This window comes from Adiantum capillus-veneris, chromosome 25 (assembly GCF_014529385.1).
Source record: "Adiantum capillus-veneris isolate H3 chromosome 25, ASM1452938v2, whole genome shotgun sequence".
In the NCBI taxonomy this organism is placed as follows: Eukaryota; Viridiplantae; Streptophyta; class Polypodiopsida; order Polypodiales; family Pteridaceae; genus Adiantum; species Adiantum capillus-veneris.
In genome coordinates this window covers 84,022,959-84,035,381 of record NC_140955.1, presented here as the reverse complement: position 1 = coordinate 84,035,381, position 12,423 = coordinate 84,022,959, and positions in this window count along the sequence as shown.

Genomic DNA, 12,423 nt, shown 5'->3' with positions numbered 1-12,423 from the left:
TCAAGCGAGCACGTCTACAATGCCGATACTCATGTGTAATGGATGTGGCATAGATCATTTGATTGCCCAATGTCCGAATAATCCAAATGTGTCGAAGATCACCCCATTAAACTTGATCGAGGTTACGAGAAGGGGCCATCACAAAGTACACATGTGGTACCAGTAAATGTACTCACATGATGGATGCTCCAAAAACAAAATCATATTCTTGAAGAAAGAGACACGGCATCAATTACCCAATCTCAGAAAAAGAAGAAAATATGAAGGAAGATATCGCAAAAAGCAGCGAAGTCAAACCCCAGTTCAAAGACCAACATAGGGACTGGTGACGACCCCGTATATATGAACGACACTGAAGAAGATTCGGATTCAAGTGAAACCATGGAGACCAAAACAACCACTAAGATAGAAACCAACAAGGAAGATATTCATGAGCCACAATGGCCAGGATCCAAGAAGAAGATAGGAACTTATCCAAACCCTACAGAGGAGATTGAGAAAGTCAAGCAATTAAGGAGTTTGGTAGAAGATACCCAAAGGGATCTAGAACCAGCACCTAAGCAGATCCAGATTAGAGACACCGTGTTCCCTACGCAACAACAACCTCACCAAGTCCATAGACCCTTAGCCATACCTAGTGTCATCCAAGAAGAAAGTGACTTAAAGTCATGGGAAAGTGGGCGTACTCACTTCTTGATGGAAAGAATGTTTACAGAGGGACTACTTGATCCTATCGAAGAAATAGAGATCCCATCTTCCCCACGTCAAGGGACTGAAGTCCAAAAGGTGCCGTTAAACATTTCCAAATTGATGGATTTCATGTCTTCAGAAGTTAGGACCACCATCATGTCCAAACTATATAAAGACCCTGAGCTAGTCTTAGCTCTTCGAGCCTTCCTCAATGGAGAACTAAAGTTTGGGCTACCACAATTTGCACAGATGGATGGAGCCGGGGAGATGCCAATAGAGGAGGAACACTTAGATCCACAACCCAACCTAGATGAGAACCTTGTTATAGAAATACATGTTAACAAGTTGGGACAATACTTTGAGGGTGATGAATCCAATGCGAACATACCAATCACTACTAAGGGATTAACTGTGAAGGGAATCCTTGATGGTGGCGCTGGGGTTAGCATTGTGACTAAAAATTGCTGGGAAAATATGGGAAGACGTCACCTTGCAACCACAACCATTGTAGTGAAGATGGCCAATGGGTCTATCGTTAAACCTATTGGGATGCTATAAGATCTCAAGATCAAGATCTTTGGACATAAAATAAGGATTACCTTCATTGTTATGGATTTTTCCAAACACACTATGGCATCTGAGATGATCTTAGGACGTCCTTTCATGAGGGAAGCAAAAATGGTGCATGACTGGTCTGAAAACCATGTCTACTTGCAGCTCCAAGATTCTGTCATTCGAGTGGATCTTGTGACGGGTCGAGCACATCCTCTAGGAAACAGGTTTATAATTGATCAAATATCGGACACCACAGTGCACTTGGCCCCATTGCAGTATTGTTACATGTGTAAAGTGGACACTGATGTTGGGGAAGATTCTCCTTATATGGATGTACTACCTAGGATGATTGAGTTGGACAATGTGGATTGGGTCCACCTAGAAGCAACCATAGACACTTGTGGAAATAGGGGGACGACCTGGGTAACCCCTGAGGGGGATGAAATACCACCACTGGTACCCTTAAATATGCTAGAAGCAATGCATATAGCTTCTGATGATCTACAAGATGAAAGTTTGACTGGCATGGGAACCAGTAGCGCCTCACAAGACTATAGCCCACACAATTTGGGGTCAGAATCATCAGTTTAAATTGACTCTGAGGACGAAGAATTTGAGTTAAATCTTAGTGCTAAATGTGGGGACAAACCATTTAGGGCCCAGTGGTAGCCTAGATCACAATCTATCCAAGGGAGCAGAAGACACAAGTAGTAATTCATCTCGTGACTCTTCACTAGAGATTGGCCGTAATCGAGAATTAAACAAGAAGAGTAAGAGATATAAGAGGTGACGATACCGAGAAAATGTGTGTGCTAGAATAAATGAAAAGAAATCTACTGCAGAATGGCTTAATTATATAGAGGCATGTGATGCTCATCGGAAGTTGGTAGATAATTGGGGTGAATACCTTCAAAGCGTTATGTGGTGTAGTCCACAACCCAATGACATCGCACAACTAGAGGCTACAGAGAAGCCAAAGTTGAGTCGTACTGTAAGGAGACGACAAAATCGAGAGTTAGCTCAACAACAAAAGGAATCGGAAGTGAAATCACAGTCCACAGAACAACAGGACTCCACAGACTTACACCCTGCACCTGAACATTTAAAATCCTATACCACAGAGAAACGTAAGGTTGTGTATACAAAGGCTCAAAGAAAACCTATCGATGGGAGCAATGGAGTCTATGATGGTCCAGCGATAGTTAAGGAAATAGAGTTAGCAGACCCAGGAGAAGAGTCTAAACCTGTTTTCATTGCCCAGGATCTGACTGAGACTGAGGAGTGTGTACTTAAAGAACTTCTCAAGGAATTCAGGGATATATTTGCCTGGACATATCATGATATGAAAGGTGTTCCACCTTCCGTGGGGCAATACACAATCCCCGTGAATAGCATGGCTAAACCAGTTCAGCAACGACCCTACCCAATGAATCCTAAATATGCAAAAATTGTTCAAGAAGAGATTGAAAAGCTTGTGGAATGCGGATTCATATACCCTATTGAGCACTCAGAATGGGTGTCTCCAATAGTGATTGTGCCAAAAAAGAATGGGAAACTCAGAGTGTGTGTGGATCTCAAGAAGGTCAATGCCACCACTAGGAGGGACCATTACCCCTTACCATATTCAGAACATGTGCTTGAAAGAGTTGCAAGGAAAAAAGCTTATAGCTTTTTAGATGGGTACTCTGGCTACAATCAAATCACAATTGCACTGGAGGACCAAGCTAAAACAGCCTTTATAACCGAATTTGGAGTGTTCGCATTTCGTGTTATGGATTTTGGCTTAACCAATGCCCCGTCTACCTTTCAAAGATTAATAAACACTGCTTTTAGAGAATATTTGAGGGAGCTTTGTGAAGATTTCTTAGATGAACTTTGTGTTTATTCCTCTTGGAAAGAACATCATTCATCTTACGAGAAGTGTAGATTGTATCGCATCTCCTTAAACCCTTTCAAATGTCAATTTTGGGTTAAACATGGAGTCATTTGAGTGCATATAGTGTCCAAAAATGGGATTTCCACAGATGAGAGCAAAATTAAAGCCATTGCAGAATTGCCACCACCTACAAACTATAAAGGAGTTCAAAGGTTCATGGGCCATGTTGGTTATTACCGACGGTTTATTTTAAACTTTGTCGAGATAGCACGTCCTTTGTACAAGATTCTTATTGAGTTTCAATGGACTGCAAAGTGTGACCATGCTTATGAGTCATTGAAAAAGACCTTGACTAGTGCTCCTATTCTATGAGTGCCCAATTGGAATGTAATTTTCCATGTGCATATTGATGCATCAAACTTTGCTATTGGGTGTGTTCTAGCTCAACCAGGAGAACATAAATTGGACTACCCCATTAGCTTTGCAAGTCGTCAATTGAATGATGCCGAGAGAAACTACACCACTCCAGAGTGAGAAGGTTTAGTAATGATTTATGCAGTGAAGAAATTTCACTACTACCTTCTGGCCAACAAGTTTGTGTTCAATGTTGATCATCAATCCTTGTTGTATCTAGTAAATAAACCTTCTTCCATGGGAAGAATTACACGATGGTTGTTAATTCTCCTTGATTTTGATTTTACCGTTGTTGTGAGACCTGGTAAAAGACATGTCATGGCTGATCATTTGTCTCGCATACCCAATGGTGAAGCCCCTACTGGAGTCGATGATGAGTTGCCCGATACTTCTCTATTCCTAGTCGAAACCATACATGAATGGAGTGAGAAGATTGTGAACTTTCTAGTTAATGGTTTTCCACCCAAAGAGCTTCGTAAAGACATAGCTCGAAAACTGTTAAAAGAATGTGAACCTTACTCTCTCATTGCAGGAAATCTCTACAGGCTAGCGAAGGATGATATTCTTAGACGTTGTGCCTGTGAGGATGAGTATTTATACATACTGTAAGAAGCCCACATGGGTATAGCCAGAGGACATTTCTAAGGAGAACTAACAACTAGAAAGGTGTTGCAATCAGGCTATTGGTAGCCAACCTTATTTAAGGATGCATCACTTTTTGCAAAAGGATGTGATGAATGCCAACGTTACAAGATCACACAACGAAAGGATAGGATGCCCTTACATCCTGTTAAAGTGACTCAACACTACGTGACAAAGTGGACGAAAGCCAGGGAGACATGTAAGGCCGATGCGAGGTCAACTGCCAAGCTTCTCTTTGAGAACATTATTACAAGATTTGGTTGTCCCTTTGAGATTGTGAGTGACTTTTACCCGGTCTCACCACAACGGTAAAAGATAGCTCACCATAAGTCCACACCTTATTATCCACAAGGAAATGGCCAAGCTGAGACCAACAAGACCTTAATCTCTATCTTGACCAAAATGATGGAAGCTCATCGCACAAATTGAGATTTAAAGCTTACAGCAGCTCTATGGGCTTATCATACTGCATACAAAGTTGCCATTAACTGCACACCGTTTAAGATGGTGTATGGCCAAGAAGCGGTTATGCCATGGGAGTTTGTTGTTCCTAGTCTTCGAGTAGCTTCTCAAGAAGGTTGGGATGGTAACCCCTTAGTTGAGCGATTATATATCCTCGAAAGGATAGATGAAGAGAGGCAATTAGCTGTGCAAAATGCACTTGTGGACAAAGATAGGAGGAAGAAATGGTTTGACCGTCATCTAAAGAACAAAGATATCCATGTTGGTGATAAAGTCCTTATGTATGGAGTGCGTAACGAAAAGAAAAAGTTTAAATATGCGGGAAAAGGACCGTATAGAGTATGTGAGATCACCCCACAAGGAACCATTCGTGTGGAGACTCTTGATGGAGTTGAAACCATTGGATTCCTCAATGGGAGCAAATTTAAAAGATACTATGATCCTTTAAGCCAAGAGGACCTACATGCCATCCATATGAAAAAGGCAGTCAAGGCACAAACAGAATTGAAGAAGATACAAGCTCAAGCTGAGGCTAAGGAGCGACAACAACGCATAAGACGAAAACGAGAGGCTAACCTTGGAGTCACACATGCATTACACGTTGAAACCGATGAGGATTGGTTGGACTCTGACACACCTCTACGATACCCTATTGAGCTAAACAGCACCTATGGAAAAGTGTTATATAACGCCTTATTGGACATGGGTGCTAAATATAATATGCTATCATATGGGGTGTGGTGTCAGTTAGGGAAGCCACCTCTATCTGAGAGTATTATCCAATTCAAGGGTGTCAACAAGAAAAAACCTTTGGTTTTTGGAATCTGGCACACTTCTGTCAGTTATGACAATGGGGTTGTAGCTCAAGACTTTTTGGTCATGCCTGTTGGAACTATGGAGGGTAATATAAATCTAGGACGCACGTGGATGATAGCCACCAAATGCACTATTGATTGGGGGACAGGGGGTGTCACAACACAGAAACCAACTCTTAGCCTTGCCAGTGAAGCCATAGTCCCTGAAATATTGCCTCTTAAGGAAATAAAACCCAAAACATTGCATGTCCAAGAGGTTGAACCATAAATCCCTTAGCCCAACTCCCTAGAGCTTCAACTGATGTAGTTGAAATAAAGCTTGGGACACACAAAACCCATCCCAATATAACAAAGAAAATGTAACACTTAATGGCCTAAAAACTTGTGTGTAGCGGAAATTAGCATGAACATAGTGGGCATTTCATTAGCATAGATTCCTAATGAGAATTACAAGAGTGCTTGGGTGGAGAGAGCAACAAAAAGCATAACACCTAGTCAGATAGCTTGAACAATACTTTCAAAAGAGAGAGAAATTAAGCTATTGACAACAATTGAGGACCGGATTTTCATGGATCCGGTCCCCCCTCCAAAAGGCTTTGTATTATGGTTTCTCCCATCAAGAGAGACATTGTACAGTACAATTCTTTGTGTTCCTTCAAGACTAGCTAGTGCAATGAAGATGAAAGCTTCATGCACTAAGCAAAACACTTAGCAAACACAACATTAATTATCCCCGTTCTCAGACCCAACACCTCACACACCTTCGAAGATGGTGAGAGCTAGCAAGGTATGAGAGTAGATTGAGAGGAAGAAGGAGTATCTTACGAGAAAGATGTGCATCTCCTCACATAATCACTCATATTAGCATAGCTTAGCTTAGTAATTAGCATGGTAGAGGAGATGAGCATGCATTGAATCTTGGCTCTTGGTTGGATTTGCATCACAAAGCCAAGAGTTGTTGGTGTAGGCCTCCCTTCTCACAAGCTTGGAGTAGGTGGTAAGCTTTCCAATAAAGCTTGAGAAGGAGAGAGAGTCTTCTTTTCTTTACACATGATATCGTGTGAGTGTGTGTGTGATAATGCCTTGCAAAAATCAGCCCCCTCTCTCTCTTGGGCGATCCCCCTTGCTATTTGCTCTTGTTGTCCTCCCATTGGACCTCCCTAGAGCTAGCCAATGACAATTAAGCAGCATAAGTGATAGCCTTCTGACATGTGTCCCCCTTTCCCCTTTTGTGAGAGCTTAAGGTAATTTAATAATTCATCTAAACTCTCATTGGACCCCTTTGCCTCCTGGCCAATAGGAATCAGGCAAGCCATTGGGCTACTGAATGCTCATTGGACCACTTGGGAGACTGTCCAATAGTCTTCTAGAGTACTTAATTCTCATTCGTTCTTTTATTAAGTGTTTTTAAATTAATTAACTAGATTTACTCTAGCCTAATTCTCATTGGTCCACCTCCAAGGCCATCCAATAGGAATTGGGTACACCTTGAGGGCATCTGGCCTAGGGAGCTGACATGTGTCCCTCATTCCCTTTGTGTAAAGGGAGCTTGTGTGTGTGTGTGGCTTTCTCTCTCATCCCCTACAAGAAAGGCTCGCCCCCTTCCAAGTAGGGATTGCAAAGACTTTTTTGGACACACACAAAGCATCCAATTCCCCTAGGGTTGACCTTTGAACACAACCTTTGAATTTTGGAACCTTAGCATTTTGAAAGTCTTAATGGGCCGAACCCTAGGGTCTTTTTAGCCCATTGTTGCACATGGATCTTTTGCAGATGGACCCCCTTTTGGATCCCTCTTTTCCCTCCTTTGGATCCCTATAGTGGCTGATCTGCTAGCTTAACCAATATTCTAGCTTTTTCTCCCCTGGCACTTCCCCATATTAAATGATCAGTTTAACACGAGAAAATCATGTAGGAGAATTAGATATTGATTATTATGACAGAAAACATACAAATGGGTCCCTAAAGCTTCTTTAGCGACCATAGCTAGTGCTAAAAGACAGAAGACTTGTAAGAAACGTCCCATTCGCCCCAAGAAATGTAAAGAAATGTTGCGTTGGATTCCTAAAAAACTATTGGAAGCCCAAGGCTACTATGAAGGAAATGATCAAATCTGGGTGCCAAAACGTAAATTGTGCTCTTACTTGTCACTGGGCCCATGTGAGCTCAATCCTGTGGCTCCAAAATGAATTGAAGATAGCGGAAAGGAAAAAATCACGGAATGTTACACTCCTACAGCAGAGCTAGTTTGGGTCCCGGGGGGTTCACCTTACATAGTCTGTAACCTATCACGTGATTTCAATAGAAGGGTATTTAAATCCCTTAAAACTTACAAAAATAAATTTACATAAGGATATGTTTCTTACAATTCTAAAAAAAATTACAAAATTTAAAAGAAAAGGGTTCATTATATTTCCTAGAAAATTCACAGAATAGGGATTTTAGAAAAAGAGACTGAACGCACGTGATATAGTGGTCTTAAATATAGTGAACCCCCTGGGGTTTGTGTACCAAAGAAAGAATGATTTGTTCCACCTAGCTCAAGAACAAGGAAATCAAATGAAGCTTCTTGCTCTGCAATTAGTTCCTATACGGAAATAGAACCTTGGACACAACCTCCACCTACCATTGTACATATCCATACAAGCAAGAAAGAGTTTGCACCTCCCGTTGTAAGTTCACCACCTACAACAATGTTGCAAATAAAATCATGGGAGAGTACCTTACCTCCTTTGGATCCCTACAGTGGCCGGTCTGCTAGCTTAACCAATATTCTATATTTTTCTCCCCTTGCACTTTCCCATATTAAATGATCAGTTTAACATGAGAAAATCATTTAGGAGAATTAGATATTGATTATTATGACATTACCTCTCTCTTGAAATCATAGTCATCCTCGACTATGGTGTAGAGAAGATAAATCATATTCATGAGTCCTTTTCTTAGCAGGTAGAGGATCCCTATGTTACCCTACGACGTCATTCCACAATGGATGACTAGTCCATTTGGTGCTTGAGAGCCTGAGGCTGCCGCAAGCATGTTTGCACATTAGTCCTATCAATCTTCCATAGTAGAGTGACAAGCTCTACTTGGTGTTTGGGAGACGTCGTCTCTACAAACTTGATCTAAGCATGCATACTACTTCATTTTTGTGCACAATAAAGAAAAAGAGAGTCTTATAAGACAAAAAAACTTTGTTCATTTTTAACATTTTGTACATTTGCTTACTCTTGGGAAGCATTGTAAGCATTGACAAGGTTTAGTTTATCCTTTAATTGTATGCCTTGCATCCATCTAGCATCTTCAAAAGGATAATTCTTAAACTTAATAAGATGTCGTCGGATAGTCTTACCGCCTCTTAGTACCTTGTCTTCATGTCGGAGAATGGACTCGGGCTGCAGCACCTCTTCTTGGTCCTCGATCTCCGGTGGGTCTTCAATAGTTGGTTCTTGAGGTGGATCTCCTTTGTAAGGCTTTAATAGGCTCACATGGAAAGCATTGTGTATGAGCCAATGATTGGGCAACTTGAGTTGATAGTCCATCTCATTGATTGGCCTAAGAATCTAGAAGGGACCATAGTATCTTTTCGCTAGTTTAGCATAGTACTTTTGGTGTCCCGTAGGATTCTTGCTCGTCGTGTGCCTTAATCGAGCCTTGTGAAACTTTAATAAGACCCAATCATTTTCTTTAAAGGTTTGGGCTCTTCTGTGCTTGTCAGCAGCAACCTTTTGCCTTTGCTGTGAGATAGAGATAACATCCTTAATCTTTTGAAAATATTCTTGTAGGTCTCGGCTATACTCATCTGCAGCGAAGATCTTCCCATGTACCTTAAGTAGCAAGGGACTTTTTGATCTCCCCTCAATTACCTCAAAAGGTGATTTTCCCGTGGAAGTATGTACAGTGTTATTGTAAGCATACTCCACTAAGGGTAAGTACTTCTCCCATTGGCATCTTTGATCTACCTCCGTTACATAGGCTTTTAGTAGATCGATAATGGTTAGGTTAGCTATTTCACTTTGGCCATCCGTTTGTGGATGATAGGCCGAAGAGAAGTTTAGCCTTGTCCCTAAATTCTCAAAGAGACCCTTCCAGAATTACTGGTCATTCTAGGATCTCTATCCGACACTATGGACATTGGCAAGCCATGGTACTTGAAAATTTTTGAAATGAAGAGGGTTGCCATTTGATGGGCTTTGATAGTCTTTTTGACAGGTATAAAATGACCTTGTTTACTGAACCTGTCTACTATCGTCCATATTCCCATGGATAGACTTAGGCAATCCAAAGATAAAATCCATGGATATGCTCTCCCATGGTGAATTAGGGATTGGCAAGGGTTGAAGCAATCCAAGTTGTTTCCCTCTATCAAATTTTGTCTTTTGGCATAACACACATTTAGAAACATACTCTTGTATGTTCACTTTCATGGTAGGCCAATAGAAATATGTTTCAATTCCCTTTAAGGTAGACTGAATCCCTCTATGCCCCGCATAAGGAGGAGCATGAGATTCATACATTACTTTCTCACGTAGTGAGTTAGTAACACATAGTCTATTGCCATAGAGAAGATAACCATCTTGTAAAGTAAATGGTTCTTCTTTCTTCCCTAATGCAAGGGCTGAAATCACATCTCTAAAATCGGGATCAATAGCGTACTCATCTATCATTGAAGATAGATCATTGTGAGTTGCTATGGAAACCGCATTTACTCTCGGTCGTCTTGAGAGTGCATCAGCTACTTGATTATGCTTGCCAGCAATGTGAGAAATATGAAAATGAAATTCCGAAAGGAAATTTGCCCACCTCATTTGTTTGTCGGAGAGCTTGGTCTGCGTCATGAAGTACTTAAGACTTTGGTGATCCCTTCGCAGAATGAAAGGAGTCCCCAATAAATAGTGCTTCCATGAGTTTAAGGCATGTAGAACTACAAGGAGTTCCTTTTCATATATGTCTAGAGCTTGCTCAACAGGGTCGATCCTTCAACTCTCATAGCCTATGGCGTGCCCTTCTTGGAGCAAAACAGCTCCAAGGCAATCACCACAAGCATCACATTGGACCTCAAATGGTTTTGAGAGATCCGTTAGTGTAAGCACAAGTTGAGAGATAAGCTTTTCTTTAAGCTTTTCGAAAGCATTGTTCTCCTTAGCAGACCATATATACCTAACGCTTTTTTTTGTTAGGTCATGTAATGGTCCTGCAATTTGTGAGAACTTTTCTATGAAGCGTCTATAGTATGCACACATACCTATAAAGCTTCTTAGTTCATGAAGATTCCTTGGTTTAGGCCATCCTTTTATTACCTCTAACTTTGATGGATCCATTTGGATGCCATCTTGAGAGATAATGTGACCTAAATACTGAATCTCTTGCAAGAAAAATTCACTTTTCTTTCGATTAACATAAAGTTTATTCTCTCTCAAAACTTGAAATATTACCTTGAGGTGTTGCTTGTGTTCGTCTAATGAATTAGAGTAGATGATAATATCATCAAAGAACACTCCAGTGAAGGTTCGATGAGGCCTGAACAGCATCTCCATCAAGCGGTTGAATGTGGCTGGTGCATTGGTCAAGCCAAAAGGCATGACAATGTATTCATAAAGACCAAATGTGGTGCGAAATGTGGTCTTTACAATATCTTGATCAACTATCCTTATTTGATGATAGCCACTTTTTAGGTCAATCCTATTGAAGTAGGTCTATCCTTGTAGCTTATCAAATAGGTCTTCTACCCGTGGAACGGGAAACCTATTCTTGATAGTGATCCTATTTAGTGCTCTATAGTCGACACACATTCGATATGTGCCGTCTTTCTTTTGCACTAATAGCATAGGTGAGCAAAATGGAGATGAGCTAGGTCTAACCATGCCCTTCTCAACTAACTCATGCACTTGCCGCATAATCTCCTCTTGTTGAGCTTGAGAAACTCTATAAGGAGGTTTGTTAGGCGGTGAACTTCCTGGAAGAAGTTCAATTGCATGGTCATCATTACCTCGTTTAGGAGTTAACTCACAAGGGATGTCGTCAATAAAAACATCTTGAAACCCCTGGAGAAAATTGGATAACTCTAATTCCTTTGGTTGCTTTTATTTTCTTTTGCTAAAGCATTAGGTTCATTTTGAGAATCTTTAACAAAAATCATGTACACGGAAATAGAGCTCTTTATTGACTTGTTGAAAGCTGGTGTATGTACAATGGGGATAGTGTTACCCATTTCCTTAGCATCTATATACATTTCTTTTTCCCTGAACTTAAAGGAGATTCTCCTTTCAGGAAATTTAACATTGGTAGCCAGGAGGTCAAACCATGGTGCCCCTAGGATTACATCCTCATGCTTGAGAGTAGAGATAAAGAAGTTCTCTTTGTCCACATTGCCTTGGACATGAAGCCTCATTTCCCGATTAAGGGAGTGACTCAAGATTCTTGCCCCTTGAAGGCACTGTCTGCGGGTAGGACATCTCCCATCTCGTAAGCTTGTATGCCTAGCTTGGTGGCCAACTCTATAGATATAAAATTGTGAGTAGAACCAGAGTCAAAGAGAATAAAAGCATCATGTTCTCTTACCTTTCCCCAAGCATGGCATAGAGGAGATCCTTTGTGGTGAGTTTGGTGGGTCTCCTCCTCTTGGATTTCAACCAAGGAGGCTCTAGGAGGATCTTGACGTTGTTCTTTTGGGGACAAGCGCGGTACGCATGCCCTTGTTCACCGCACTTGAAACACCGGTTATCCTTGCGATAACGCTCAAGCTCTTCAGGAGAGAGTTTGTTTTTACCTTTGTAAACTCGCTTCTCTTTAGCTTTGTTGGAGTTGCCCTTATGAGACTTTTGGACATTGTCCTTCCCCTTAGGCTCATTGGAACCCTTGTTTTCCGTGGGCTTACTATTTCTTTTAGCCCCCATTTGGAAATTGATTCGAGAGGTCACCATAGTATGGTGTATTACCGCCGATATGGTACGTGGCCTTTGGGAGTTG